The 26425-nt window shown below is 44.7% G+C and overlaps 18 non-coding genes and 1 pseudogene across 18 annotated transcripts; all 19 read left to right on the top strand.

Moving 5' to 3' along the window:
* LOC141196930 (U2 spliceosomal RNA) lies at positions 1-115 on the top strand (annotated as a pseudogene; the record flags this gene model as incomplete).
* A 1115-nt stretch (positions 116-1230) lies between these two features.
* On the top strand, positions 1231-1421 carry LOC141196883 (U2 spliceosomal RNA). Its single transcript, XR_012269273.1, has one exon. It is a non-coding gene; the product is annotated as a U2 spliceosomal RNA (small nuclear RNA).
* Positions 1422-2536: 1115 nt separating this feature from the next.
* Positions 2537-2727, top strand: LOC141196882 (U2 spliceosomal RNA). The gene has a single exon (XR_012269272.1). It is a non-coding gene; the product is annotated as a U2 spliceosomal RNA (small nuclear RNA).
* A 1115-nt stretch (positions 2728-3842) lies between these two features.
* LOC141196881 (U2 spliceosomal RNA) lies at positions 3843-4033 on the top strand. The gene has a single exon (XR_012269271.1). It is a non-coding gene; the product is annotated as a U2 spliceosomal RNA (small nuclear RNA).
* A 1115-nt stretch (positions 4034-5148) lies between these two features.
* On the top strand, positions 5149-5339 carry LOC141196880 (U2 spliceosomal RNA). Its single transcript, XR_012269270.1, has one exon. It is a non-coding gene; the product is annotated as a U2 spliceosomal RNA (small nuclear RNA).
* Positions 5340-6454: 1115 nt separating this feature from the next.
* LOC141196879 (U2 spliceosomal RNA) lies at positions 6455-6645 on the top strand. The gene has a single exon (XR_012269269.1). It is a non-coding gene; the product is annotated as a U2 spliceosomal RNA (small nuclear RNA).
* Positions 6646-7760: 1115 nt separating this feature from the next.
* Positions 7761-7951, top strand: LOC141196878 (U2 spliceosomal RNA). Its single transcript, XR_012269268.1, has one exon. It is a non-coding gene; the product is annotated as a U2 spliceosomal RNA (small nuclear RNA).
* Positions 7952-9069: 1118 nt separating this feature from the next.
* LOC141196876 (U2 spliceosomal RNA) lies at positions 9070-9260 on the top strand. Its single transcript, XR_012269266.1, has one exon. It is a non-coding gene; the product is annotated as a U2 spliceosomal RNA (small nuclear RNA).
* A 1118-nt stretch (positions 9261-10378) lies between these two features.
* LOC141196875 (U2 spliceosomal RNA) lies at positions 10379-10569 on the top strand. Its single transcript, XR_012269265.1, has one exon. It is a non-coding gene; the product is annotated as a U2 spliceosomal RNA (small nuclear RNA).
* A 1118-nt stretch (positions 10570-11687) lies between these two features.
* On the top strand, positions 11688-11878 carry LOC141196958 (U2 spliceosomal RNA). The gene has a single exon (XR_012269312.1). It is a non-coding gene; the product is annotated as a U2 spliceosomal RNA (small nuclear RNA).
* Positions 11879-13875: 1997 nt separating this feature from the next.
* On the top strand, positions 13876-14059 carry LOC141196901 (U2 spliceosomal RNA). The gene has a single exon (XR_012269290.1). It is a non-coding gene; the product is annotated as a U2 spliceosomal RNA (small nuclear RNA).
* Positions 14060-16912: 2853 nt separating this feature from the next.
* Positions 16913-17100, top strand: LOC141196902 (U2 spliceosomal RNA). Its single transcript, XR_012269291.1, has one exon. It is a non-coding gene; the product is annotated as a U2 spliceosomal RNA (small nuclear RNA).
* A 1115-nt stretch (positions 17101-18215) lies between these two features.
* Positions 18216-18406, top strand: LOC141196874 (U2 spliceosomal RNA). The gene has a single exon (XR_012269264.1). It is a non-coding gene; the product is annotated as a U2 spliceosomal RNA (small nuclear RNA).
* A 1112-nt stretch (positions 18407-19518) lies between these two features.
* On the top strand, positions 19519-19709 carry LOC141196969 (U2 spliceosomal RNA). The gene has a single exon (XR_012269323.1). It is a non-coding gene; the product is annotated as a U2 spliceosomal RNA (small nuclear RNA).
* A 1115-nt stretch (positions 19710-20824) lies between these two features.
* Positions 20825-21015, top strand: LOC141196892 (U2 spliceosomal RNA). Its single transcript, XR_012269282.1, has one exon. It is a non-coding gene; the product is annotated as a U2 spliceosomal RNA (small nuclear RNA).
* A 1118-nt stretch (positions 21016-22133) lies between these two features.
* On the top strand, positions 22134-22324 carry LOC141196873 (U2 spliceosomal RNA). The gene has a single exon (XR_012269263.1). It is a non-coding gene; the product is annotated as a U2 spliceosomal RNA (small nuclear RNA).
* Positions 22325-23439: 1115 nt separating this feature from the next.
* Positions 23440-23630, top strand: LOC141196872 (U2 spliceosomal RNA). Its single transcript, XR_012269262.1, has one exon. It is a non-coding gene; the product is annotated as a U2 spliceosomal RNA (small nuclear RNA).
* A 1118-nt stretch (positions 23631-24748) lies between these two features.
* Positions 24749-24939, top strand: LOC141196998 (U2 spliceosomal RNA). Its single transcript, XR_012269350.1, has one exon. It is a non-coding gene; the product is annotated as a U2 spliceosomal RNA (small nuclear RNA).
* Positions 24940-26054: 1115 nt separating this feature from the next.
* Positions 26055-26245, top strand: LOC141196997 (U2 spliceosomal RNA). The gene has a single exon (XR_012269349.1). It is a non-coding gene; the product is annotated as a U2 spliceosomal RNA (small nuclear RNA).
* Positions 26246-26425: the final 180 nt, after the last annotated feature.

Below are 26425 nucleotides of genomic sequence, written 5' to 3'. Positions count from 1 at the left end.
CTGGGGACCATATATTAAATGGATTTTTAGAACAGGGAGATGGAAAAAGAGCTTGCTCTGTCCACTCCACGCATTGACCTGGTATTGCAGTATCTCCAGGACCGGTGCACCCCTTCTTTAATGCAGTTTCTAAAATCAGAAAGAATTGAATTCAATGTTTTTTGTTCATTTTGCTTGTTTGTCGGATTTTGGGATGGACTCTTTGGCTTTGCTTTTCTTCTCCTCATTGGATTTTTCATGTTCAAAGTTGCAGAAGCCAGATTACAAGCTCATTTTGGTTCAACTTCAGCAACTGTGCATTGCATTGCCATGTAATGTGATGCAATGCTATCTTTCTAGCTCTCCCTTTTTACTTCCTTTTGGATAAACAGACATATTAGGCAAGCATTTTGGAGCTTTCACCTAAATAACTACAGGTGGTGAGATAAGCTGCACAATATAATTGACCTTTCAGTATATTGTTGCACACACACCATCTATTTAGCAAATGCCCTTGTTATCAACAGCAGCCTTTTAAACTCACCTGAGCTAACAGGTATGTGCGCTGGTTACTCTGCTGCGCTTAAAATTTCTTTTTTGGTTTGCTACAATGCCTTTTCTGAAACGTTGTCTCCTTCTGCTGGAACACTGACTTCTTTCATTTAATGCCTGCAGACTATAAAAGAGAACCCAACCCAAAAAGTTTGGTTGATTAGTCTGTGGCATTCTGTTAAACTGTTGCTTATGGCGGTCTCTGTGAGCTTCTCAGCGACATTCAGCCAGCCAGGTATCCTGCCTGCAGTAGATGGAATGTGGCAATGGAACGCTGGCTGCGCGTGTCATAATAGGCTCAGAGCCTTTATATACCTGTGCACAGCAGCAGCCACCTTCAGTCTGCTGCTGGACAGCCAGCAGCAGCAGCAGCAGGAGAGGTATGTAATCAGGAGCCCTCCTGCTAAGGGTAGACAGCTGCTCGTTCCACCCCACCCCCCGCCTTAATTGGTTCTCCTCCCTTCCAACGGTGTTGAGGCGGGTGGGAACAGCAGGGGGTGAAGGTGCTGTGTTTAAAGAGGTGGAGTTATGCAGATCTAAAACGCGTGGATTGCAGCAGCAGCAAGCCGAAAAGTGCAGGCATGTAAGGGATCTAGAGGTTGACAACATGTCTTCTTAACGGGAGTCCAGGAGCTCATCTCCACAAATGGACTTTTCAGGATCCTTGGGTGGCTCCGTAGTTTGAAACCAATTCTGGTTATCGCTTCTCGGCCTTTTGGCTAAGATCAAGTGTAGTATCTGTTCTTATCAGTTTAATATCTGATACGTCCCCTATCTGGGGACCATATATTAAATGGATTTTTAGAACAGGGAGATGGAAAAAGAGCTTGCTCTGTCCACTCCACGCATTGACCTGGTATTGCAGTATCTCCAGGACCGGTGCACCCCTTCTTTAATGCAGTTTCTAAAATCAGAAAGAATTGAATTCAATGTTTTTTGTTCATTTTGCTTGTTTGTTGGATTTTGGGATGGACTCTTTGGCTTTGCTTTTCTTCTCCTCATTGGATTTTTCATGTTCAAAGTTGCAGAAGCCAGATTACAAGCTCATTTTGGTTCAACTTCAGCAACTGTGCATTGCATTGCCATGTAATGTGATGCAATGCTATCTTTCTAGCTCTCCCTTTTTACTTCCTTTTGGATAAACAGACATATTAGGCAAGCATTTTGGAGCTTTCACCTAAATAACTACAGGTGGTGAGATAAGCTGCACAATATAATTGACCTTTCAGTATATTGTTGCACACACACCATCTATTTAGCAAATGCCCTTGTTATCAACAGCAGCCTTTTAAACTCACCTGAGCTAACAGGTATGTGCGCTGGTTACTCTGCTGCGCTTAAAATTTCTTTTTTGGTTTGCTACAATGCCTTTTCTGAAACGTTGTCTCCTTCTGCTGGAACACTGACTTCTTTCATTTAATGCCTGCAGACTATAAAAGAGAACCCAACCCAAAAAGTTTGGTTGATTAGTCTGTGGCATTCTGTTAAACTGTTGCTTATGGCGGTCTCTGTGAGCTTCTCAGCGACATTCAGCCAGCCAGGTATCCTGCCTGCAGTAGATGGAATGTGGCAATGGAACGCTGGCTGCGCGTGTCATAATAGGCTCTGAGCCTTTATATACCTGTGCACAGCAGCAGCCACCTTCAGTCTGCTGCTGGACAGCCAGCAGCAGCAGCAGCAGGAGAGGTATGTAATCAGGAGCCCTCCTGCTAAGGGTAGACAGCTGCTCGTTCCACCCCACCCCCCGCCTTAATTGGTTCTCCTCCCTTCCAACGGTGTTGAGGCGGGTGGGAACAGCAGGGGGTGAAGGTGCTGTGTTTAAAGAGGTGGAGTTATGCAGATCTAAAACGCGTGGATTGCAGCAGCAGCAAGCCGAAAAGTGCAGGCATGTAAGGGATCTAGAGGTTGACAACATGTCTTCTTAACGGGAGTCCAGGAGCTCATCTCCACAAATGGACTTTTCAGGATCCTTGGGTGGCTCCGTAGTTTGAAACCAATTCTGGTTATCGCTTCTCGGCCTTTTGGCTAAGATCAAGTGTAGTATCTGTTCTTATCAGTTTAATATCTGATACGTCCCCTATCTGGGGACCATATATTAAATGGATTTTTAGAACAGGGAGATGGAAAAAGAGCTTGCTCTGTCCACTCCACGCATTGACCTGGTATTGCAGTATCTCCAGGACCGGTGCACCCCTTCTTTAATGCAGTTTCTAAAATCAGAAAGAATTGAATTCAATGTTTTTTGTTCATTTTGCTTGTTTGTTGGATTTTGGGATGGACTCTTTGGCTTTGCTTTTCTTCTCCTCATTGGATTTTTCATGTTCAAAGTTGCAGAAGCCAGATTACAAGCTCATTTTGGTTCAACTTCAGCAACTGTGCATTGCATTGCCATGTAATGTGATGCAATGCTATCTTTCTAGCTCTCCCTTTTTACTTCCTTTTGGATAAACAGACATATTAGGCAAGCATTTTGGAGCTTTCACCTAAATAACTACAGGTGGTGAGATAAGCTGCACAATATAATTGACCTTTCAGTATATTGTTGCACACACACCATCTATTTAGCAAATGCCCTTGTTATCAACAGCAGCCTTTTAAACTCACCTGAGCTAACAGGTATGTGCGCTGGTTACTCTGCTGCGCTTAAAATTTCTTTTTTGGTTTGCTACAATGCCTTTTCTGAAACGTTGTCTCCTTCTGCTGGAACACTGACTTCTTTCATTTAATGCCTGCAGACTATAAAAGAGAACCCAACCCAAAAAGTTTGGTTGATTAGTCTGTGGCATTCTGTTAAACTGTTGCTTATGGCGGTCTCTGTGAGCTTCTCAGCGACATTCAGCCAGCCAGGTATCCTGCCTGCAGTAGATGGAATGTGGCAATGGAACGCTGGCTGCGCGTGTCATAATAGGCTCTGAGCCTTTATATACCTGTGCACAGCAGCAGCCACCTTCAGTCTGCTGCTGGACAGCCAGCAGCAGCAGCAGCAGGAGAGGTATGTAATCAGGAGCCCTCCTGCTAAGGGTAGACAGCTGCTCGTTCCACCCCACCCCCCGCCTTAATTGGTTCTCCTCCCTTCCAACGGTGTTGAGGCGGGTGGGAACAGCAGGGGGTGAAGGTGCTGTGTTTAAAGAGGTGGAGTTATGCAGATCTAAAACGCGTGGATTGCAGCAGCAGCAAGCCGAAAAGTGCAGGCATGTAAGGGATCTAGAGGTTGACAACATGTCTTCTTAACGGGAGTCCAGGAGCTCATCTCCACAAATGGACTTTTCAGGATCCTTGGGTGGCTCCGTAGTTTGAAACCAATTCTGGTTATCGCTTCTCGGCCTTTTGGCTAAGATCAAGTGTAGTATCTGTTCTTATCAGTTTAATATCTGATACGTCCCCTATCTGGGGACCATATATTAAATGGATTTTTAGAACAGGGAGATGGAAAAAGAGCTTGCTCTGTCCACTCCACGCATTGACCTGGTATTGCAGTATCTCCAGGACCGGTGCACCCCTTCTTTAATGCAGTTTCTAAAATCAGAAAGAATTGAATTCAATGTTTTTTGTTCATTTTGCTTGTTTGTTGGATTTTGGGATGGACTCTTTGGCTTTGCTTTTCTTCTCCTCATTGGATTTTTCATGTTCAAAGTTGCAGAAGCCAGATTACAAGCTCATTTTGGTTCAACTTCAGCAACTGTGCATTGCATTGCCATGTAATGTGATGCAATGCTATCTTTCTAGCTCTCCCTTTTTACTTCCTTTTGGATAAACAGACATATTAGGCAAGCATTTTGGAGCTTTCACCTAAATAACTACAGGTGGTGAGATAAGCTGCACAATATAATTGACCTTTCAGTATATTGTTGCACACACACCATCTATTTAGCAAATGCCCTTGTTATCAACAGCAGCCTTTTAAACTCACCTGAGCTAACAGGTATGTGCGCTGGTTACTCTGCTGCGCTTAAAATTTCTTTTTTGGTTTGCTACAATGCCTTTTCTGAAACGTTGTCTCCTTCTGCTGGAACACTGACTTCTTTCATTTAATGCCTGCAGACTATAAAAGAGAACCCAACCCAAAAAGTTTGGTTGATTAGTCTGTGGCATTCTGTTAAACTGTTGCTTATGGCGGTCTCTGTGAGCTTCTCAGCGACATTCAGCCAGCCAGGTATCCTGCCTGCAGTAGATGGAATGTGGCAATGGAACGCTGGCTGCGCGTGTCATAATAGGCTCTGAGCCTTTATATACCTGTGCACAGCAGCAGCCACCTTCAGTCTGCTGCTGGACAGCCAGCAGCAGCAGCAGCAGGAGAGGTATGTAATCAGGAGCCCTCCTGCTAAGGGTAGACAGCTGCTCGTTCCACCCCACCCCCCGCCTTAATTGGTTCTCCTCCCTTCCAACGGTGTTGAGGCGGGTGGGAACAGCAGGGGGTGAAGGTGCTGTGTTTAAAGAGGTGGAGTTATGCAGATCTAAAACGCGTGGATTGCAGCAGCAGCAAGCCGAAAAGTGCAGGCATGTAAGGGATCTAGAGGTTGACAACATGTCTTCTTAACGGGAGTCCAGGAGCTCATCTCCACAAATGGACTTTTCAGGATCCTTGGGTGGCTCCGTAGTTTGAAACCAATTCTGGTTATCGCTTCTCGGCCTTTTGGCTAAGATCAAGTGTAGTATCTGTTCTTATCAGTTTAATATCTGATACGTCCCCTATCTGGGGACCATATATTAAATGGATTTTTAGAACAGGGAGATGGAAAAAGAGCTTGCTCTGTCCACTCCACGCATTGACCTGGTATTGCAGTATCTCCAGGACCGGTGCACCCCTTCTTTAATGCAGTTTCTAAAATCAGAAAGAATTGAATTCAATGTTTTTTGTTCATTTTGCTTGTTTGTTGGATTTTGGGATGGACTCTTTGGCTTTGCTTTTCTTCTCCTCATTGGATTTTTCATGTTCAAAGTTGCAGAAGCCAGATTACAAGCTCATTTTGGTTCAACTTCAGCAACTGTGCATTGCATTGCCATGTAATGTGATGCAATGCTATCTTTCTAGCTCTCCCTTTTTACTTCCTTTTGGATAAACAGACATATTAGGCAAGCATTTTGGAGCTTTCACCTAAATAACTACAGGTGGTGAGATAAGCTGCACAATATAATTGACCTTTCAGTATATTGTTGCACACACACCATCTATTTAGCAAATGCCCTTGTTATCAACAGCAGCCTTTTAAACTCACCTGAGCTAACAGGTATGTGCGCTGGTTACTCTGCTGCGCTTAAAATTTCTTTTTTGGTTTGCTACAATGCCTTTTCTGAAACGTTGTCTCCTTCTGCTGGAACACTGACTTCTTTCATTTAATGCCTGCAGACTATAAAAGAGAACCCAACCCAAAAAGTTTGGTTGATTAGTCTGTGGCATTCTGTTAAACTGTTGCTTATGGCGGTCTCTGTGAGCTTCTCAGCGACATTCAGCCAGCCAGGTATCCTGCCTGCAGTAGATGGAATGTGGCAATGGAACGCTGGCTGCGCGTGTCATAATAGGCTCTGAGCCTTTATATACCTGTGCACAGCAGCAGCCACCTTCAGTCTGCTGCTGGACAGCCAGCAGCAGCAGCAGCAGGAGAGGTATGTAATGAGGAGCCCTCCTGCTAAGGGTAGACAGCTGCTCGTTCCACCCCACCCCCCGCCTTAATTGGTTCTCCTCCCTTCCAACGGTGTTGAGGCGGGTGGGAACAGCAGGGGGTGAAGGTGCTGTGTTTAAAGAGGTGGAGTTATGCAGATCTAAAACGCGTGGATTGCAGCAGCAGCAAGCCGAAAAGTGCAGGCATGTAAGGGATCTAGAGGTTGACAACATGTCTTCTTAACGGGAGTCCAGGAGCTCATCTCCACAAATGGACTTTTCAGGATCCTTGGGTGGCTCCGTAGTTTGAAACCAATTCTGGTTATCGCTTCTCGGCCTTTTGGCTAAGATCAAGTGTAGTATCTGTTCTTATCAGTTTAATATCTGATACGTCCCCTATCTGGGGACCATATATTAAATGGATTTTTAGAACAGGGAGATGGAAAAAGAGCTTGCTCTGTCCACTCCACGCATTGACCTGGTATTGCAGTATCTCCAGGACCGGTGCACCCCTTCTTTAATGCAGTTTCTAAAATCAGAAAGAATTGAATTCAATGTTTTTTGTTCATTTTGCTTGTTTGTCGGATTTTGGGATGGACTCTTTGGCTTTGCTTTTCTTCTCCTCATTGGATTTTTCATGTTCAAAGTTGCAGAAGCCAGATTACAAGCTCATTTTGGTTCAACTTCAGCAACTGTGCATTGCATTGCCATGTAATGTGATGCAATGCTATCTTTCTAGCTCTCCCTTTTTACTTCCTTTTGGATAAACAGACATATTAGGCAAGCATTTTGGAGCTTTCACCTAAATAACTACAGGTGGTGAGATAAGCTGCACAATATAATTGACCTTTCAGTATATTGTTGCACACACACCATCTATTTAGCAAATGCCCTTGTTATCAACAGCAGCCTTTTAAACTCACCTGAGCTAACAGGTATGTGCGCTGGTTACTCTGCTGCGCTTAAAATTTCTTTTTTGGTTTGCTACAATGCCTTTTCTGAAACGTTGTCTCCTTCTGCTGGAACACTGACTTCTTTCATTTAATGCCTGCAGACTATAAAAGAGAACCCAACCCAAAAAGTTTGGTTGATTAGTCTGTGGCATTCTGTTAAACTGTTGCTTATGGCGGTCTCTGTGAGCTTCTCAGCGACATTCAGCCAGCCAGGTATCCTGCCTGCAGTAGATGGAATGTGGCAATGGAACGCTGGCTGCGCGTGTCATAATAGGCTCTGAGCCTTTATATACCTGTGCACAGCAGCAGCCACCTTCAGTCTGCTGCTGGACAGCCAGCAGCAGCAGCAGCAGGAGAGGTATGTAATCAGGAGCCCTCCTGCTAAGGGTAGACAGCTGCTCGTTCCACCCCACCCCCCGCCTTAATTGGTTCTCCTCCCTTCCAACGGTGTTGAGGCGGGTGGGAACAGCAGGGGGTGAAGGTGCTGTGTTTAAAGAGGTGGAGTTATGCAGATCTAAAACGCGTGGATTGCAGCAGCAGCAAGCCGAAAAGTGCAGGCATGTAAGGGATCTAGAGGTTGACAACATGTCTTCTTAACGGGAGTCCAGGAGCTCATCTCCACAAATGGACTTTTCAGGATCCTTGGGTGGCTCCGTAGTTTGAAACCAATTCTGGTTATCGCTTCTCGGCCTTTTGGCTAAGATCAAGTGTAGTATCTGTTCTTATCAGTTTAATATCTGATACGTCCCCTATCTGGGGACCATATATTAAATGGATTTTTAGAACAGGGAGATGGAAAAAGAGCTTGCTCTGTCCACTCCACGCATTGACCTGGTATTGCAGTATCTCCAGGACCGGTGCACCCCTTCTTTAATGCAGTTTCTAAAATCAGAAAGAATTGAATTCAATGTTTTTTGTTCATTTTGCTTGTTTGTCGGATTTTGGGATGGACTCTTTGGCTTTGCTTTTCTTCTCCTCATTGGATTTTTCATGTTCAAAGTTGCAGAAGCCAGATTACAAGCTCATTTTGGTTCAACTTCAGCAACTGTGCATTGCATTGCCATGTAATGTGATGCAATGCTATCTTTCTAGCTCTCCCTTTTTACTTCCTTTTGGATAAACAGACATATTAGGCAAGCATTTTGGAGCTTTCACCTAAATAACTACAGGTGGTGAGATAAGCTGCACAATATAATTGACCTTTCAGTATATTGTTGCACACACACCATCTATTTAGCAAATGCCCTTGTTATCAACAGCAGCCTTTTAAACTCACCTGAGCTAACAGGTATGTGCGCTGGTTACTCTGCTGCGCTTAAAATTTCTTTTTTGGTTTGCTACAATGCCTTTTCTGAAACGTTGTCTCCTTCTGCTGGAACACTGACTTCTTTCATTTAATGCCTGCAGACTATAAAAGAGAACCCAACCCAAAAAGTTTGGTTGATTAGTCTGTGGCATTCTGTTAAACTGTTGCTTATGGCGGTCTCTGTGAGCTTCTCAGCGACATTCAGCCAGCCAGGTATCCTGCCTGCAGTAGATGGAATGTGGCAATGGAATGCTGGCTGCGTGTGTCATAATAGGCTCTGAGCCTTTATATACCTGTGCACAGCAGCAGCCACCTTCAGTCTGCTGCTGGACAGCCAGCAGCAGCAGCAGCAGCAGGAGAGGTATGTAATCAGGAGCCCTCCTGCTAAGGGTAGACAGCTGCTCGTTCCACCCCACCCCCCGCCTTAATTGGTTCTCCTCCCTTCCAACGGTGTTGAGGCGGGTGGGAACAGCAGGGGGTGAAGGTGCTGTGTTTAAAGAGGTGGAGTTATGCAGATCTAAAACGCGTGGATTGCAGCAGCAGCAAGCCGAAAAGTGCAGGCATGTAAGGGATCTAGAGGTTGACAACATGTCTTCTTAACGGGAGTCCAGGAGCTCATCTCCACAAATGGACTTTTCAGGATCCTTGGGTGGCTCCGTAGTTTGAAACCAATTCTGGTTATCGCTTCTCGGCCTTTTGGCTAAGATCAAGTGTAGTATCTGTTCTTATCAGTTTAATATCTGATACGTCCCCTATCTGGGGACCATATATTAAATGGATTTTTAGAACAGGGAGATGGAAAAAGAGCTTGCTCTGTCCACTCCACGCATTGACCTGGTATTGCAGTATCTCCAGGACCGGTGCACCCCTTCTTTAATGCAGTTTCTAAAATCAGAAAGAATTGAATTCAATGTTTTTTGTTCATTTTGCTTGTTTGTTGGATTTTGGGATGGACTCTTTGGCTTTGCTTTTCTTCTCCTCATTGGATTTTTCATGTTCAAAGTTGCAGAAGCCAGATTACAAGCTCATTTTGGTTCAACTTCAGCAACTGTGCATTGCATTGCCATGTAATGTGATGCAATGCTATCTTTCTAGCTCTCCCTTTTTACTTCCTTTTGGATAAACAGACATATTAGGCAAGCATTTTGGAGCTTTCACCTAAATAACTACAGGTGGTGAGATAAGCTGCACAATATAATTGACCTTTCAGTATATTGTTGCACACACACCATCTATTTAGCAAATGCCCTTGTTATCAACAGCAGCCTTTTAAACTCACCTGAGCTAACAGGTATGTGCGCTGGTTACTCTGCTGCGCTTAAAATTTCTTTTTTGGTTTGCTACAATGCCTTTTCTGAAACGTTGTCTCCTTCTGCTGGAACACTGACTTCTTTCATTTAATGCCTGCAGACTATAAAAGAGAACCCAACCCAAAAAGTTTGGTTGATTAGTCTGTGGCATTCTGTTAAACTGTTGCTTATGGCGGTCTCTGTGAGCTTCTCAGCGACATTCAGCCAGCCAGGTATCCTGCCTGCAGTAGATGGAATGTGGCAATGGAACGCTGGCTGCGTGTGTCATAATAGGCTCTGAGCCTTTATATACCTGTGCACAGCAGCAGCCACCTTCAGTCTGCTGCTGGACAGCCAGCAGCAGCAGCAGCAGCAGGAGAGGTATGTAATCAGGAGCCCTCCTGCTAAGGGTAGACAGCTGCTCGTTCCACCCCACCCCCCGCCTTAATTGGTTCTCCTCCCTTCCAACGGTGTTGAGGCGGGTGGGAACAGCAGGGGGTGAAGGTGCTGTGTTTAAAGAGGTGGAGTTATGCAGATCTAAAACGCGTGGATTGCAGCAGCAGCAAGCCGAAAAGTGCAGGCATGTAAGGGATCTAGAGGTTGACAACATGTCTTCTTAACGGGAGTCCAGGAGCTCATCTCCACAAATGGACTTTTCAGGATCCTTGGGTGGCTCCGTAGTTTGAAACCAATTCTGGTTATCGCTTCTCGGCCTTTTGGCTAAGATCAAGTGTAGTATCTGTTCTTATCAGTTTAATATCTGATACGTCCCCTATCTGGGGACCATATATTAAATGGATTTTTAGAACAGGGAGATGGAAAAAGAGCTTGCTCTGTCCACTCCACGCATTGACCTGGTATTGCAGTATCTCCAGGACCGGTGCACCCCTTCTTTAATGCAGTTTCTAAAATCAGAAAGAATTGAATTCAATGTTTTTTGTTCATTTTGCTTGTTTGTCGGATTTTGGGATGGACTCTTTGGCTTTGCTTTTCTTCTCCTCATTGGATTTTTCATGTTCAAAGTTGCAGAAGCCAGATTACAAGCTCATTTTGGTTCAACTTCAGCAACTGTGCATTGCATTGCCATGTAATGTGATGCAATGCTATCTTTCTAGCTCTCCCTTTTTACTTCCTTTTGGATAAACAGACATATTAGGCAAGCATTTTGGAGCTTTCACCTAAATAACTACAGGTGGTGAGATAAGCTGCACAATATAATTGACCTTTCAGTATATTGTTGCACACACACCATCTATTTAGCAAATGCCCTTGTTATCAACAGCAGCCTTTTAAACTCACCTGAGCTAACAGGTATGTGCGCTGGTTACTCTGCTGCGCTTAAAATTTCTTTTTTGGTTTGCTACAATGCCTTTTCTGAAACGTTGTCTCCTTCTGCTGGAACACTGACTTCTTTCATTTAATGCCTGCAGACTATAAAAGAGAACCCAACCCAAAAAGTTTGGTTGATTAGTCTGTGGCATTCTGTTAAACTGTTGCTTATGGCGGTCTCTGTGAGCTTCTCAGCGACATTCAGCCAGCCAGGTATCCTGCCTGCAGTAGATGGAATGTGGCAATGGAACGCTGGCTGCGCGTGTCATAATAGGCTCTGAGCCTTTATATACCTGTGCACAGCAGCAGCCACCTTCAGTCTGCTGCTGGACAGCCAGCAGCAGCAGCAGCAGCAGGAGAGGTATGTAATCAGGAGCCCTCCTGCTAAGGGTAGACAGCTGCTCGTTCCACCCCACCCCCCGCCTTAATTGGTTCTCCTCCCTTCCAACGGTGTTGAGGCGGGTGGGAACAGCAGGGGGTGAAGGTGCTGTGTTTAAAGAGGTGGAGTTATGCAGATCTAAAACGCGTGGATTGCAGCAGCAGCAAGCCGAAAAGTGCAGGCATGTAAGGGATCTAGAGGTTGACAACATGTCTTCTTAACGGGAGTCCAGGAGCTCATCTCCACAAATGGACTTTTCAGGATCCTTGGGTGGCTCCGTAGTTTGAAACCAATTCTGGTTATCGCTTCTCGGCCTTTTGGCTAAGATCAAGTGTAGTATCTGTTCTTATCAGTTTAATATCTGATACGTCCCCTATCTGGGGACCATATATTAAATGGATTTTTAGAACAGGGAGATGGAAAAAGAGCTTGCTCTGTCCACTCCACGCATTGACCTGGTATTGCAGTATCTCCAGGACCAGTGCACCCCTTCTTTAATGCAGTTTCTAAAATCAGAAAGAATTGAATTCAATGTTTTTTGTTCATTTTGCTTGTTTGTCGGATTTTGGGATGGACTCTTTGGCTTTGCTTTTCTTCTCCTCATTAGATTTTTCATGTTCAAAGTTGCAGAAGCCAGATTACAAGCTCATTTTGGTTCAACTTCAGCAACTGTGCATTGCATTGCCATGTAATGTGATGCAATGCTATCTTTCTAGCTCTCCCTTTTTACTTCCTTTTGGATAAACAGACATATTAGGCAAGCATTTTGGAGCTTTCACCTAAATAACTACAGGTGGTGAGATAAGCTGCACAATATAATTGACCTTTCAGTATATTGTTGCACACACACCATCTATTTAGCAAATGCCCTTGTTATCAACAGCAGCCTTTTAAACTCACCTGAGCTAACAGGTATGTGCGCTGGTTACTCTGCTGCGCTTAAAATTTCTTTTTTGGTTTGCTACAATGCCTTTTCTGAAACGTTGTCTCCTTCTGCTGGAACACTGACTTCTTTCATTTAATGCCTGCAGACTATAAAAGAGAACCCAACCCAAAAAGTTTGGTTGATTAGTCTGTGGCATTCTGTTAAACTGTTGCTTATGGCGGTCTCTGTGAGCTTCTCAGCGACATTCAGCCAGCCAGGTATCCTGCCTGCAGTAGATGGAATGTGGCAATGGAACGCTGGCTGCGCGTGTCATAATAGGCTCTGAGCCTTTATATACCTGTGCACAGCAGCAGCCACCTTCAGTCTGCTGCTGGACAGCCAGCAGCAGCAGCAGCAGGAGAGGTATGTAATCAGGAGCCCTCCTGCTAAGGGTAGACAGCTGCTCGTTCCACCCCACCCCCCGCCTTAATTGGTTCTCCTCCCTTCCAACGGTGTTGAGGCGGGTGGGAACAGCAGGGGGTGAAGGTGCTGTGTTTAAAGAGGTGGAGTTATGCAGATCTAAAACGCGTGGATTGCAGCAGCAGCAAGCCGAAAAGTGCAGGCATGTAAGGGATCTAGAGGTTGACAACATGTCTTCTTAACGGGAGTCCAGGAGCTCATCTCCACAAATGGACTTTTCAGGATCCTTGGGTGGCTCCGTAGTTTGAAACCAATTCTGGTTATCGCTTCTCGGCCTTTTGGCTAAGATCAGGTGTAGTATATTTCGAAAAGGCGGTTTTGGATGTTGGCCGCCCTAGTAGATTGATACATTATGCACACTGGGGTTTAGGCGCTTGTTAGTATGCCAGGTGGCTAATATAGTCATCTGGTGGAAAGCATGGCCCCCCAGGATCGACGCCATTGGGCCGGGGAAGATCGAAAGCCCGAAGTGTGAAGTGCCCCAGGAGTGGTGACCCTGGGGTGCCTTAACTCACTGGGATTGGGAACCCCACTTGAGTTTATGGCACATTTGCACAAGCACTTCAAATTTTCTTTCTTCGCACACACCCTTATTCCGGGCCTTCTGGCCTTAGGATGGGGAATTTTTCAATTCCCGGTCGAAGGTCCGGGCAGTATTATACTGTGAAACCTTCACTATTTATTTAATTTCTTTGTCACTGTGTGTCCACTTATTCACGTGTGTCACGTCCTACTAGGACTTTGTCGGGATGCGGTTCCCTTACGGGTTCCTCTCTTGGCAGGTCTAGGGGGGGAGTGTGTGGCCATCAGGTTCCGCTCCCCCCTGAACCCCCCCTGGCTCTCCTCTTTTGGGAGGAGAGCTTTGTTGGCTCCCCTCTTCCGGGAGGGGAGCACAGTCTTTGGCTCCCAGTGCCTTGCTCGGGTGAGAACTCGGGCAGGTGCTGGGGGTAAGATTGGGTCGCCTCTGGCTTCGGCTGGAGGTGGCTTTTTGTCCCTGTTCCTCGCTGTGGCCTTTTGGCTCGGAGGGACGGGGAATGGTTTGGGGGACCCTTCTCCTTTTGGAGAGGGTTTCAAGAAGACCAGCATCCTAGTGCACTTTTTTTGTGGCACTTGTCACTTTTTTAAGCGCACTCGGGTTTTGTACACGAATTCGGGCTTTCGATAAAATAAAAAAATCTGTTCTTATCAGTTTAATATCTGATACGTCCCCTATCTGGGGACCATATATTAAATGGATTTTTAGAACAGGGAGATGGAAAAAGAGCTTGCTCTGTCCACTCCACGCATTGACCTGGTATTGCAGTATCTCCAGGACCGGTGCACCCCTTCTTTAATGCAGTTTCTAAAATCAGAAAGAATTGAATTCAATGTTTTTTGTTCATTTTGCTTGTTTGTCGGATTTTGGGATGGACTCTTTGGCTTTGCTTTTCTTCTCCTCATTGGATTTTTCATGTTCAAAGTTGCAGAAGCCAGATTACAAGCTCATTTTGGTTCAACTTCAGCAACTGTGCATTGCATTGCCATGTAATGTGATGCAATGCTATCTTTCTAGCTCTCCCTTTTTACTTCCTTTTGGATAAACAGACATATTAGGCAAGCATTTTGGAGCTTTCACCTAAATAACTACAGGTGGTGAGATAAGCTGCACAATATAATTGACCTTTCAGTATATTGTTGCACACACACCATCTATTTAGCAAATGCCCTTGTTATCAACAGCAGCCTTTTAAACTCACCTGAGCTAACAGGTATGTGCGCTGGTTACTCTGCTGCGCTTAAAATTTCTTTTTTGGTTTGCTACAATGCCTTTTCTGAAACGTTGTCTCCTTCTGCTGGAACACTGACTTCTTTCATTTAATGCCTGCAGACTATAAAAGAGAACCCAACCCAAAAAGTTTGGTTGATTAGTCTGTGGCATTCTGTTAAACTGTTGCTTATGGCGGTCTCTGTGAGCTTCTCAGCGACATTCAGCCAGCCAGGTATCCTGCCTGCAGTAGATGGAATGTGGCAATGGAACGCTGGCTGCGCGTGTCATAATAGGCTCTGAGCCTTTATATACCTGTGCACAGCAGCAGCCACCTTCAGTCTGCTGCTGGACAGCCAGCAGCAGCAGCAGCAGGAGAGGTATGTAATCAGGAGCCCTCCTGCTAAGGGTAGACAGCTGCTCATTCCACCCCACCCCCCGCCTTAATTGGTTCTCCTCCCTTCCAACGGTGTTGAGGCGGGTGGGAACAGCAGGGGGTGAAGGTGCTGTGTTTAAAGAGGTGGAGTTATGCAGATCTAAAACGCGTGGATTGCAGCAGCAGCAAGCCGAAAAGTGCAGGCATGTAAGGGATCTAGAGGTTGACAACATGTCTTCTTAACGGGAGTCCAGGAGCTCATCTCCACAAATGGACTTTTCAGGATCCTTGGGTGGCTCCGTAGTTTGAAACCAATTCTGGTTATCGCTTCTCGGCCTTTTGGCTAAGATCAAGTGCAGTGATCTAGTGGCTGCTGCCTTGGTCTTGGCTGAGAGGTGCTCGGGGTACCCGGCTCCTTGGCCTGGGGGGATCGCTCTGTTTTTCAGCAGGGCTTCACCTCCCTGCTGCTATTAGGGAGTCGGATTAGTCCCCGGGCAACGGGAGGCGATCATCTACCTGGCACTTCGGTGTTGAAGGTTTCTATTGAGAAGAGGAGAACCTGTTTGTGAAGAAGATGTCTGCAGCATCACATGAAGGAGAGGAAGATCATGTGCCTGAATTCGCTAAGGTGCAGAATTCTATTCGTTTGGTTGTTCAGGAGAACTTTCGAGATCAAAAGGATTTTAGGTATGTGATGAGTTAAGTTCTTGTGGATCTTTTTGGTTTGAAGACAGAAGAAGTGTTGGCGATAATGGACTACCCCAGGAGGGGTGTTTATGATATAGTTTTTGTTGACAAAGTTTTTTTTGAAGGATATCTAAGGAAAATGACTGCAAGCCAGGATAAAAGAATGGAGGGGATAAGTGTAATGCCACACTTCCCCGTTAGAGATAAATGGATCATTGTTAAAATGTACTCTCCATTGGTGGACGAAGAGGATGTTCTTACATTTTTGGAGTTTTTTTGTTTGTCAGTAACACCAAAAGGGAAGATTTATAATGAATTTGGTTTTTGGACTTCGAAGTGGAAATTTTTGGTCCGTTTCAAAGAAGATGAGCAGGGGACTGTGTTGCTTCCCCCAGCTAGGTTTAAGTTGGGTAATATAAATGGTGATATTTTTTTCAGTGGTATACCCACTTTTTGTCGAGTTTGTCGTCAATACGGGCATGGAAAGGAAAATTGTTCGGGTGGTGTATGTGGTTTTTGCAAAAAAGGTGATCATGAGTCAAAGGATTGTAAAGATCGGAGGAAGTGCAACTTGTGTCAGGAAGATACGCATGTTTTTAAGAATTGCCCAAAGAGGAAAAGAAATAAAGAGAAGGAGGTAGTGGTTAAAAAGGTTTTGGTAGAGAGAAAGGAGGAAAGTGTAGAAAAGGTGTTGGTGGTAAAGGGAAAAGAAAGCAAACCTGTAGGAGTGCAGAGGGAGATGGAGAAAACAAGAGTAGATTGGGGGGATAGGGTAGAGAGTGAAATGGGAGGTGTAAGTCAGGGAACTGGCCGTGGTAAGGTTAAAAAGCAAGAAAAGAGAAAGGAACAGGAAGTGGAGGTGGCAATGGAAGAAAATATAGTTGTTTTTCAACAACCTATGTTTATAAAGAATGCAGAATATTTTAACCGGTTGTACCGTAAGTTGTATGATGAGAAACGTTTGGACTATCTTATAGAGAATGTTAGGAAAGAACTAATAAGAGATAAAAATGTTTTTTGTGTGAAATATAGAATACCAGATGGTGTATTGAAACAAGTTTTTTCAGCATCAAGGGTTGAAGATTTGTCCCTTAAGGTTCTGAGTTGGGTTGGGGTTCATGCTTTTGATAATGGTTACAAGTATTTTACTTGATGTTATTACTGTTGTTAATACAGTTATAATTTAAGTTTTATTTTTTTGGTATCCATTCAGGTTCTGAAACATTTCTTTCTTTGTAAGTATTGTTGTATTTTTGTATTTTTTTTTTCTGACATTAAAAGTACCAAAACCTGATGATGATTTAAGTTGGAGTCCACGTCTTGTCTCCCTTTGGGGAGAAGAGGACTGTGGAGTGGACTTTAATTTTAACCTGAATAGGTTTTTAAAAAAAAAAAAAAAAAAAAAAAAATCTGTTCTTATCAGTTTAATATCTGATACGTCCCCTATCTGGGGACCATATATTAAATGGATTTTTAGAACAGGGAGATGGAAAAAGAGCTTGCTCTGTCCACTCCACGCATTGACCTGGTATTGCAGTATCTCCAGGACCGGTGCACCCCTTCTTTAATGCAGTTTCTAAAATCAGAAAGAATTGAATTCAATGTTTTTTGTTCATTTTGCTTGTTTGTCGGATTTTGGGATGGACTCTTTGGCTTTGCTTTTCTTCTCCTCATTGGATTTTTCATGTTCAAAGTTGCAGAAGCCAGATTACAAGCTCATTTTGGTTCAACTTCAGCAACTGTGCATTGCATTGCCATGTAATGTGATGCAATGCTATCTTTCTAGCTCTCCCTTTTTACTTCCTTTTGGATAAACAGACATATTAGGCAAGCATTTTGGAGCTTTCACCTAAATAACTACAGGTGGTGAGATAAGCTGCACAATATAATTGACCTTTCAGTATATTGTTGCACACACACCATCTATTTAGCAAATGCCCTTGTTATCAACAGCAGCCTTTTAAACTCACCTGAGCTAACAGGTATGTGCGCTGGTTACTCTGCTGCGCTTAAAATTTCTTTTTTGGTTTGCTACAATGCCTTTTCTGAAACGTTGTCTCCTTCTGCTGGAACACTGACTTCTTTCATTTAATGCCTGCAGACTATAAAAGAGAACCCAACCCAAAAAGTTTGGTTGATTAGTCTGTGGCATTCTGTTAAACTGTTGCTTATGGCGGTCTCTGTGAGCTTCTCAGCGACATTCAGCCAGCCAGGTATCCTGCCTGCAGTAGATGGAATGTGGCAATGGAACGCTGGCTGCGCGTGTCATAATAGGCTCTGAGCCTTTATATACCTGTGCACAGCAGCAGCCACCTTCAGTCTGCTGCTGGACAGCCAGCAGCAGCAGCAGCAGGAGAGGTATGTAATCAGGAGCCCTCCTGCTAAGGGTAGACAGCTGCTCGTTCCACCCCACCCCCCGCCTTAATTGGTTCTCCTCCCTTCCAACGGTGTTGAGGCGGGTGGGAACAGCAGGGGGTGAAGGTGCTGTGTTTAAAGAGGTGGAGTTATGCAGATCTAAAACGCGTGGATTGCAGCAGCAGCAAGCCGAAAAGTGCAGGCATGTAAGGGATCTAGAGGTTGACAACATGTCTTCTTAACGGGAGTCCAGGAGCTCATCTCCACAAATGGACTTTTCAGGATCCTTGGGTGGCTCCGTAGTTTGAAACCAATTCTGGTTATCGCTTCTCGGCCTTTTGGCTAAGATCAAGTGTAGTATCTGTTCTTATCAGTTTAATATCTGATACGTCCCCTATCTGGGGACCATATATTAAATGGATTTTTAGAACAGGGAGATGGAAAAAGAGCTTGCTCTGTCCACTCCACGCATTGACCTGGTATTGCAGTATCTCCAGGACCGGTGCACCCCTTCTTTAATGCAGTTTCTAAAATCAGAAAGAATTGAATTCAATGTTTTTTGTTCATTTTGCTTGTTTGTCGGATTTTGGGATGGACTCTTTGGCTTTGCTTTTCTTCTCCTCATTGGATTTTTCATGTTCAAAGTTGCAGAAGCCAGATTACAAGCTCATTTTGGTTCAACTTCAGCAACTGTGCATTGCATTGCCATGTAATGTGATGCAATGCTATCTTTCTAGCTCTCCCTTTTTACTTCCTTTTGGATAAACAGACATATTAGGCAAGCATTTTGGAGCTTTCACCTAAATAACTACAGGTGGTGAGATAAGCTGCACAATATAATTGACCTTTCAGTATATTGTTGCACACACACCATCTATTTAGCAAATGCCCTTGTTATCAACAGCAGCCTTTTAAACTCACCTGAGCTAACAGGTATGTGCGCTGGTTACTCTGCTGCGCTTAAAATTTCTTTTTTGGTTTGCTACAATGCCTTTTCTGAAACGTTGTCTCCTTCTGCTGGAACACTGACTTCTTTCATTTAATGCCTGCAGACTATAAAAGAGAACCCAACCCAAAAAGTTTGGTTGATTAGTCTGTGGCATTCTGTTAAACTGTTGCTTATGGCGGTCTCTGTGAGCTTCTCAGCGACATTCAGCCAGCCAGGTATCCTGCCTGCAGTAGATGGAATGTGGCAATGGAACGCTGGCTGCGCGTGTCATAATAGGCTCTGAGCCTTTATATACCTGTGCACAGCAGCAGCCACCTTCAGTCTGCTGCTGGACAGCCAGCAGCAGCAGCAGGAGAGGTATGTAATCAGGAGCCCTCCTGCTAAGGGTAGACAGCTGCTCGTTCCACCCCACCCCCCGCCTTAATTGGTTCTCCTCCCTTCCAACGGTGTTGAGGCGGGTGGGAACAGCAGGGGGTGAAGGTGCTGTGTTTAAAGAGGTGGAGTTATGCAGATCTAAAACGCGTGGATTGCAGCAGCAGCAAGCCGAAAAGTGCAGGCATGTAAGGGATCTAGAGGTTGACAACATGTCTTCTTAACGGGAGTCCAGGAGCTCATCTCCACAAATGGACTTTTCAGGATCCTTGGGTGGCTCCGTAGTTTGAAACCAATTCTGGTTATCGCTTCTCGGCCTTTTGGCTAAGATCAAGTGTAGTATCTGTTCTTATCAGTTTAATATCTGATACGTCCCCTATCTGGGGACTATATATTAAATGGATTTTTAGAACAGGGAGATGGAAAAAGAGCTTGCTCTGTCCACTCCACGCATTGACCTGGTATTGCAGTATCTCCAGGACCGGTGCACCCCTTCTTTAATGCAGTTTCTAAAATCAGAAAGAATTGAATTCAATGTTTTTTGTTCATTTTGCTTGTTTGTCGGATTTTGGGATGGACTCTTTGGCTTTGCTTTTCTTCTCCTCATTGGATTTTTCATGTTCAAAGTTGCAGAAGCCAGATTACAAGCTCATTTTGGTTCAACTTCAGCAACTGTGCATTGCATTGCCATGTAATGTGATGCAATGCTATCTTTCTAGCTCTCCCTTTTTACTTCCTTTTGGATAAACAGACATATTAGGCAAGCATTTTGGAGCTTTCACCTAAATAACTACAGGTGGTGAGATAAGCTGCACAATATAATTGACCTTTCAGTATATTGTTGCACACACACCATCTATTTAGCAAATGCCCTTGTTATCAACAGCAGCCTTTTAAACTCACCTGAGCTAACAGGTATGTGCGCTGGTTACTCTGCTGCGCTTAAAATTTCTTTTTTGGTTTGCTACAATGCCTTTTCTGAAACGTTGTCTCCTTCTGCTGGAACACTGACTTCTTTCATTTAATGCCTGCAGACTATAAAAGAGAACCCAACCCAAAAAGTTTGGTTGATTAGTCTGTGGCATTCTGTTAAACTGTTGCTTATGGCGGTCTCTGTGAGCTTCTCAGCGACATTCAGCCAGCCAGGTATCCTGCCTGCAGTAGATGGAATGTGGCAATGGAACGCTGGCTGCGCGTGTCATAATAGGCTCTGAGCCTTTATATACCTGTGCACAGCAGCAGCCACCTTCAGTCTGCTGCTGGACAGCCAGCAGCAGCAGCAGCAGGAGAGGTATGTAATCAGGAGCCCTCCTGCTAAGGGTAGACAGCTGCTCGTTCCACCCCACCCCCCGCCTTAATTGGTTCTCCTCCCTTCCAACGGTGTTGAGGCGGGTGGGAACAGCAGGGGGTGAAGGTGCTGTGTTTAAAGAGGTGGAGTTATGCAGATCTAAAACGCGTGGATTGCAGCAGCAGCAAGCCGAAAAGTGCAGGCATGTAAGGGATCTAGAGGTTGACAACATGTCTTCTTAACGGGAGTCCAGGAGCTCATCTCCACAAATGGACTTTTCAGGATCCTTGGGTGGCTCCGTAGTTTGAAACCAATTCTGGTTATCGCTTCTCGGCCTTTTGGCTAAGATCAAGTGTAGTATCTGTTCTTATCAGTTTAATATCTGATACGTCCCCTATCTGGGGACCATATATTAAATGGATTTTTAGAACAGAGAGATGGAAAAAGAGCTTGCTCTGTCCACTCCACGCATTGACCTGGTATTGCAGTATCTCCAGGACCGGTGCACCCCTTCTTTAATGCAGTTTCTAAAATCAGAAAGAATTGAATTCAATGTTTTTTGTTCATTTTGCTTGTTTGTCGGATTTTGGGATGGACTCTTTGGCTTTGCTTTTCTTCTCCTCATTGGATTTTTCATGTTCAAAGTTGCAGAAGCCAGATTACAAGCTCATTTTGGTTCAACTTCAGCAACTGTGCATTGCATTGCCATGTAATGTGATGCAATGCTATCTTTCTAGCTCTCCCTTTTTACTTCCTTTTGGATAAACAGACATATTAGGCAAGCATTTTGGAGCTTTCACCTAAATAACTACAGGTGGTGAGATAAGCTGCACAATATAATTGACCTTTCAGTATATTGTTGCACACACACCATCTATTTAGCAAATGCCCTTGTTATCAACAGCAGCCTTTTAAACTCACCTGAGCTAACAGGTATGTGCGCTGGTTACTCTGCTGCGCTTAAAATTTCTTTTTTGGTTTGCTACAATGCCTTTTCTGAAACGTTGTCTCCTTCTGCTGGAACACTGACTTCTTTCATTTAATGCCTGCAGACTATAAAAGAGAACCCAACCCAAAAAGTTTGGTTGATTAGTCTGTGGCATTCTGTTAAACTGTTGCTTATGGCGGTCTCTGTGAGCTTCTCAGCGACATTCAGCCAGCCAGGTATCCTGCCTGCAGTAGATGGAATGTGGCAATGGAACGCTGGCTGCGCGTGTCATAATAGGCTCTGAGCCTTTATATACCTGTGCACAGCAGCAGCCACCTTCAGTCTGCTGCTGGACAGCCAGCAGCAGCAGCAGCAGCAGGAGAGGTATGTAATCAGGAGCCCTCCTGCTAAGGGTAGACAGCTGCTCGTTCCACCCCACCCCCCGCCTTAATTGGTTCTCCTCCCTTCCAACGGTGTTGAGGCGGGTGGGAACAGCAGGGGGTGAAGGTGCTGTGTTTAAAGAGGTGGAGTTATGCAGATCTAAAACGCGTGGATTGCAGCAGCAGCAAGCCGAAAAGTGCAGGCATGTAAGGGATCTAGAGGTTGACAACATGTCTTCTTAACGGGAGTCCAGGAGCTCATCTCCACAAATGGACTTTTCAGGATCCTTGGGTGGCTCCGTAGTTTGAAACCAATTCTGGTTATCGCTTCTCGGCCTTTTGGCTAAGATCAAGTGTAGTATCTGTTCTTATCAGTTTAATATCTGATACGTCCCCTATCTGGGGACCATATATTAAATGGATTTTTAGAACAGGGAGATGGAAAAAGAGCTTGCTCTGTCCACTCCACGCATTGACCTGGTATTGCAGTATCTCCAGGACCGGTGCACCCCTTCTTTAATGCAGTTTCTAAAATCAGAAAGAATTGAATTCAATGTTTTTTGTTCATTTTGCTTGTTTGTCGGATTTTGGGATGGACTCTTTGGCTTTGCTTTTCTTCTCCTCATTGGATTTTTCATGTTCAAAGTTGCAGAAGCCAGATTACAAGCTCATTTTGGTTCAACTTCAGCAACTGTGCATTGCATTGCCATGTAATGTGATGCAATGCTATCTTTCTAGCTCTCCCTTTTTACTTCCTTTTGGATAAACAGACATATTAGGCAAGCATTTTGGAGCTTTCACCTAAATAACTACAGGTGGTGAGATAAGCTGCACAATATAATTGACCTTTCAGTATATTGTTGCACACACACCATCAATTTAGCAAATGCCCTTGTTATCAACAGCAGCCTTTTAAACTCACCTGAGCTAACAGGTATGTGCGCTGGTTACTCTGCTGCGCTTAAAATTTCTTTTTTGGTTTGCTACAATGCCTTTTCTGAAACGTTGTCTCCTTCTGCTGGAACACTGACTTCTTTCATTTAATGCCTGCAGACTATAAAAGAGAACCCAACCCAAAAAGTTTGGTTGATTAGTCTGTGGCATTCTGTTAAACTGTTGCTTATGGCGGTCTCTGTGAGCTTCTCAGCGACATTCAGCCAGCCAGGTATCCTGCCTGCAGTAGATGGAATGTGGCAATGGAACGCTGGCTGCGCGTGTCATAATAGGCTCTGAGCCTTTATATACCTGTGCACAGCAGCAGCCACCTTCAGTCTGCTGCTGGACAGCCAGCAGCAGCAGCAGCAGGAGAGGTATGTAATCAGGAGCCCTCCTGCTAAGGGTAGACAGCTGCTCGTTCCACCCCACCCCCCGCCTTAATTGGTTCTCCTCCCTTCCAACGGTGTTGAGGCGGGTGGGAACAGCAGGGGGTGAAGGTGCTGTGTTTAAAGAGGTGGAGTTATGCAGATCTAAAACGCGTGGATTGCAGCAGCAGCAAGCCGAAAAGTGCAGGCATGTAAGGGATCTAGAGGTTGACAACATGTCTTCTTAACGGGAGTCCAGGAGCTCATCTCCACAAATGGACTTTTCAGGATCCTTGGGTGGCTCCGTAGTTTGAAACCAATTCTGGTTATCGCTTCTCGGCCTTTTGGCTAAGATCAAGTGTAGTATCTGTTCTTATCAGTTTAATATCTGATACGTCCCCTATCTGGGGACCATATATTAAATGGATTTTTAGAACAGGGAGATGGAAAAAGAGCTTGCTCTGTCCACTCCACGCATTGACCTGGTATTGCAGTATCTCCAGGACCGGTGCACCCCTTCTTTAATGCAGTTTCTAAAATCAGAAAGAATTGAATTCAATGTTTTTTGTTCATTTTGCTTGTTTGTCGGATTTTGGGATGGACTCTTTGGCTTTGCTTTTCTTCTCCTCATTGGATTTTTCATGTTCAAAGTTGCAGAAGCCAGATTACAAGCTCATTTTGGTTCAACTTCAGCAACTGTGCATTGCATTGCCATGTAATGTGATGCAATGCTATCTTTCTAGCTCTCCCTTTTTACTTCCTTTTGGATAAACAGACATATTAGGCAAGCATTTTGGAGCTTTCACCTAAATAACTACAGGTGGTGAGATAAGCTGCACAATATAATTGACCTTTCAGTATATTGTTGCACACACACCATCTATTTAGCAAATGCCCTTGTTATCAACAGCAGCCTTTTAAACTCACCTGAGCTAACAGGTATGTGCGCTGGTTACTCTGCTGCGCTTAAAATTTCTTTTTTGGTTTGCTACAATGCCTTTTCTGAAACGTTGTCTCCTTCTGCTGGAACACTGACTTCTTTCATTTAATGCCTGCAGACTATAAAAGAGAACCCAACCCAAAAAGTTTGGTTGATTAGTCTGTGGCATTCTGTTAAACTGTTGCTTATGGCGGTCTCTGTGAGCTTCTCAGCGACATTCAGCCAGCCAGGTATCCTGCCTGCAGTAGATGGAATGTGGCAATGGAACGCTGGCTGCGCGTGTCATAATAGGCTCTGAGCCTTTATATACCTGTGCACAGCAGCAGCCACCTTCAGTCTGCTGCTGGACAGCCAGCAGCAGCAGCAGCAGCAGGAGAGGTATGTAATCAGGAGCCCTCCTGCTAAGGGTAGACAGCTGCTCGTTCCACCCCACCCCCCGCCTTAATTGGTTCTCCTCCCTTCCAACGGTGTTGAGGCGGGTGGGAACAGCAGGGGGTGAAGGTGCTGTGTTTAAAGAGGTGGAGTTATGCAGATCTAAAACGCGTGGATTGCAGCAGCAGCAAGCCGAAAAGTGCAGGCATGTAAGGGATCTAGAGGTTGACAACATGTCTTCTTAACGGGAGTCCAGGAGCTCATCTCCACAAATGGACTTTTCAGGATCCTTGGGTGGCTCCGTAGTTTGAAACCAATTCTGGTTATCGCTTCTCGGCCTTTTGGCTAAGATCAAGTGTAGTATCTGTTCTTATCAGTTTAATATCTGATACGTCCCCTATCTGGGGACCATATATTAAATGGATTTTTAGAACAGGGAGATGGAAAAAGAGCTTGCTCTGTCCACTCCACGCATTGACCTGGTATTGCAGTATCTCCAGGACCGGTGCACCCCTTCTTTAATGCAGTTTCTAAAATCAGAAAGAATTGAATTCAATGTTTTTTGTTCATTTTGCTTGTTTGTCGGATTTTGGGATGGACTCTTTGGCTTTGCTTTTCTTCTCCTCATTGGATTTTTCATGTTCAAAGTTGCAGAAGCCAGATTACAAGCTCATTTTGGTTCAACTTCAGCAACTGTGCATTGCATTGCCATGTAATGTGATGCAATGCTATCTTTCTAGCTCTCCCTTTTTACTTCCTTTTGGATAAACAGACATATTAGGCAAGCATTTTGGAGCTTTCACCTAAATAACTACAGGTGGTGAGATAAGCTGCACAATATAATTGACCTTTCAGTATATTGTTGCACACACACCATCTATTTAGCAAATGCCCTTGTTATCAACAGCAGCCTTTTAAACTCACCTGAGCTAACAGGTATGTGCGCTGGTTACTCTGCTGCGCTTAAAATTTCTTTTTTGGTTTGCTACAATGCCTTTTCTGAAACGTTGTCTCCTTCTGCTGGAACACTGACTTCTTTCATTTAATGCCTGCAGACTATAAAAGAGAACCCAACCCAAAAAGTTTGGTTGATTAGTCTGTGGCATTCTGTTAAACTGTTGCTTATGGCGGTCTCTGTGAGCTTCTCAGCGACATTCAGCCAGCCAGGTATCCTGCCTGCAGTAGATGGAATGTGGCAATGGAACGCTGGCTGCGCGTGTCATAATAGGCTCTGAGCCTTTATATACCTGTGCACAGCAGCAGCCACCTTCAGTCTGCTGCTGGACAGCCAGCAGCAGCAGCAGCAGGAGAGGTATGTAATCAGGAGCCCTCCTGCTAAGGGTAGACAGCTGCTCGTTCCACCCCACACCCCGCCTTAATTGGTTCTCCTCCCTTCCAACGGTGTTGAGGCGGGTGGGAACAGCAGGGGGTGAAGGTGCTGTGTTTAAAGAGGTGGAGTTATGCAGATCTAAAACGCGTGGATTGCAGCAGCAGCAAGCCGAAAAGTGCAGGCATGTAAGGGATCTAGAGGTTGACAACATGTCTTCTTAACGGGAGTCCAGGAGCTCATCTCCACAAATGGACTTTTCAGGATCCTTGGGTGGCTCCGTAGTTTGAAACCAATTCTGGTTATCGCTTCTCGGCCTTTTGGCTAAGATCAAGTGTAGTATCTGTTCTTATCAGTTTAATATCTGATACGTCCCCTATCTGGGGACCATATATTAAATGGATTTTTAGAACAGGGAGATGGAAAAAGAGCTTGCTCTGTCCACTCCACGCATTGACCTGGTATTGCAGTATCTCCAGGACCGGTGCACCCCTTCTTTAATGCAGTTTCTAAAATCAGAAAGAATTGAATTCAATGTTTTTTGTTCATTTTGCTTGTTTGTCGGATTTTGGGATGGACTCTTTGGCTTTGCTTTTCTTCTCCTCATTGGATTTTTCATGTTCAAAGTTGCAGAAGCCAGATTACAAGCTCATTTTGGTTCAACTTCAGCAACTG

This window comes from Phyllobates terribilis, unplaced genomic scaffold, assembly GCF_046119375.1.
Source record: "Phyllobates terribilis strain yellow unplaced genomic scaffold, ASM4611937v1 Scaffold_76__1_contigs__length_6945272, whole genome shotgun sequence".
NCBI classification, from domain to species: domain Eukaryota; kingdom Metazoa; phylum Chordata; class Amphibia; order Anura; family Dendrobatidae; genus Phyllobates; species Phyllobates terribilis.
This window is presented reverse-complemented; position numbering and strand designations above follow the sequence as displayed.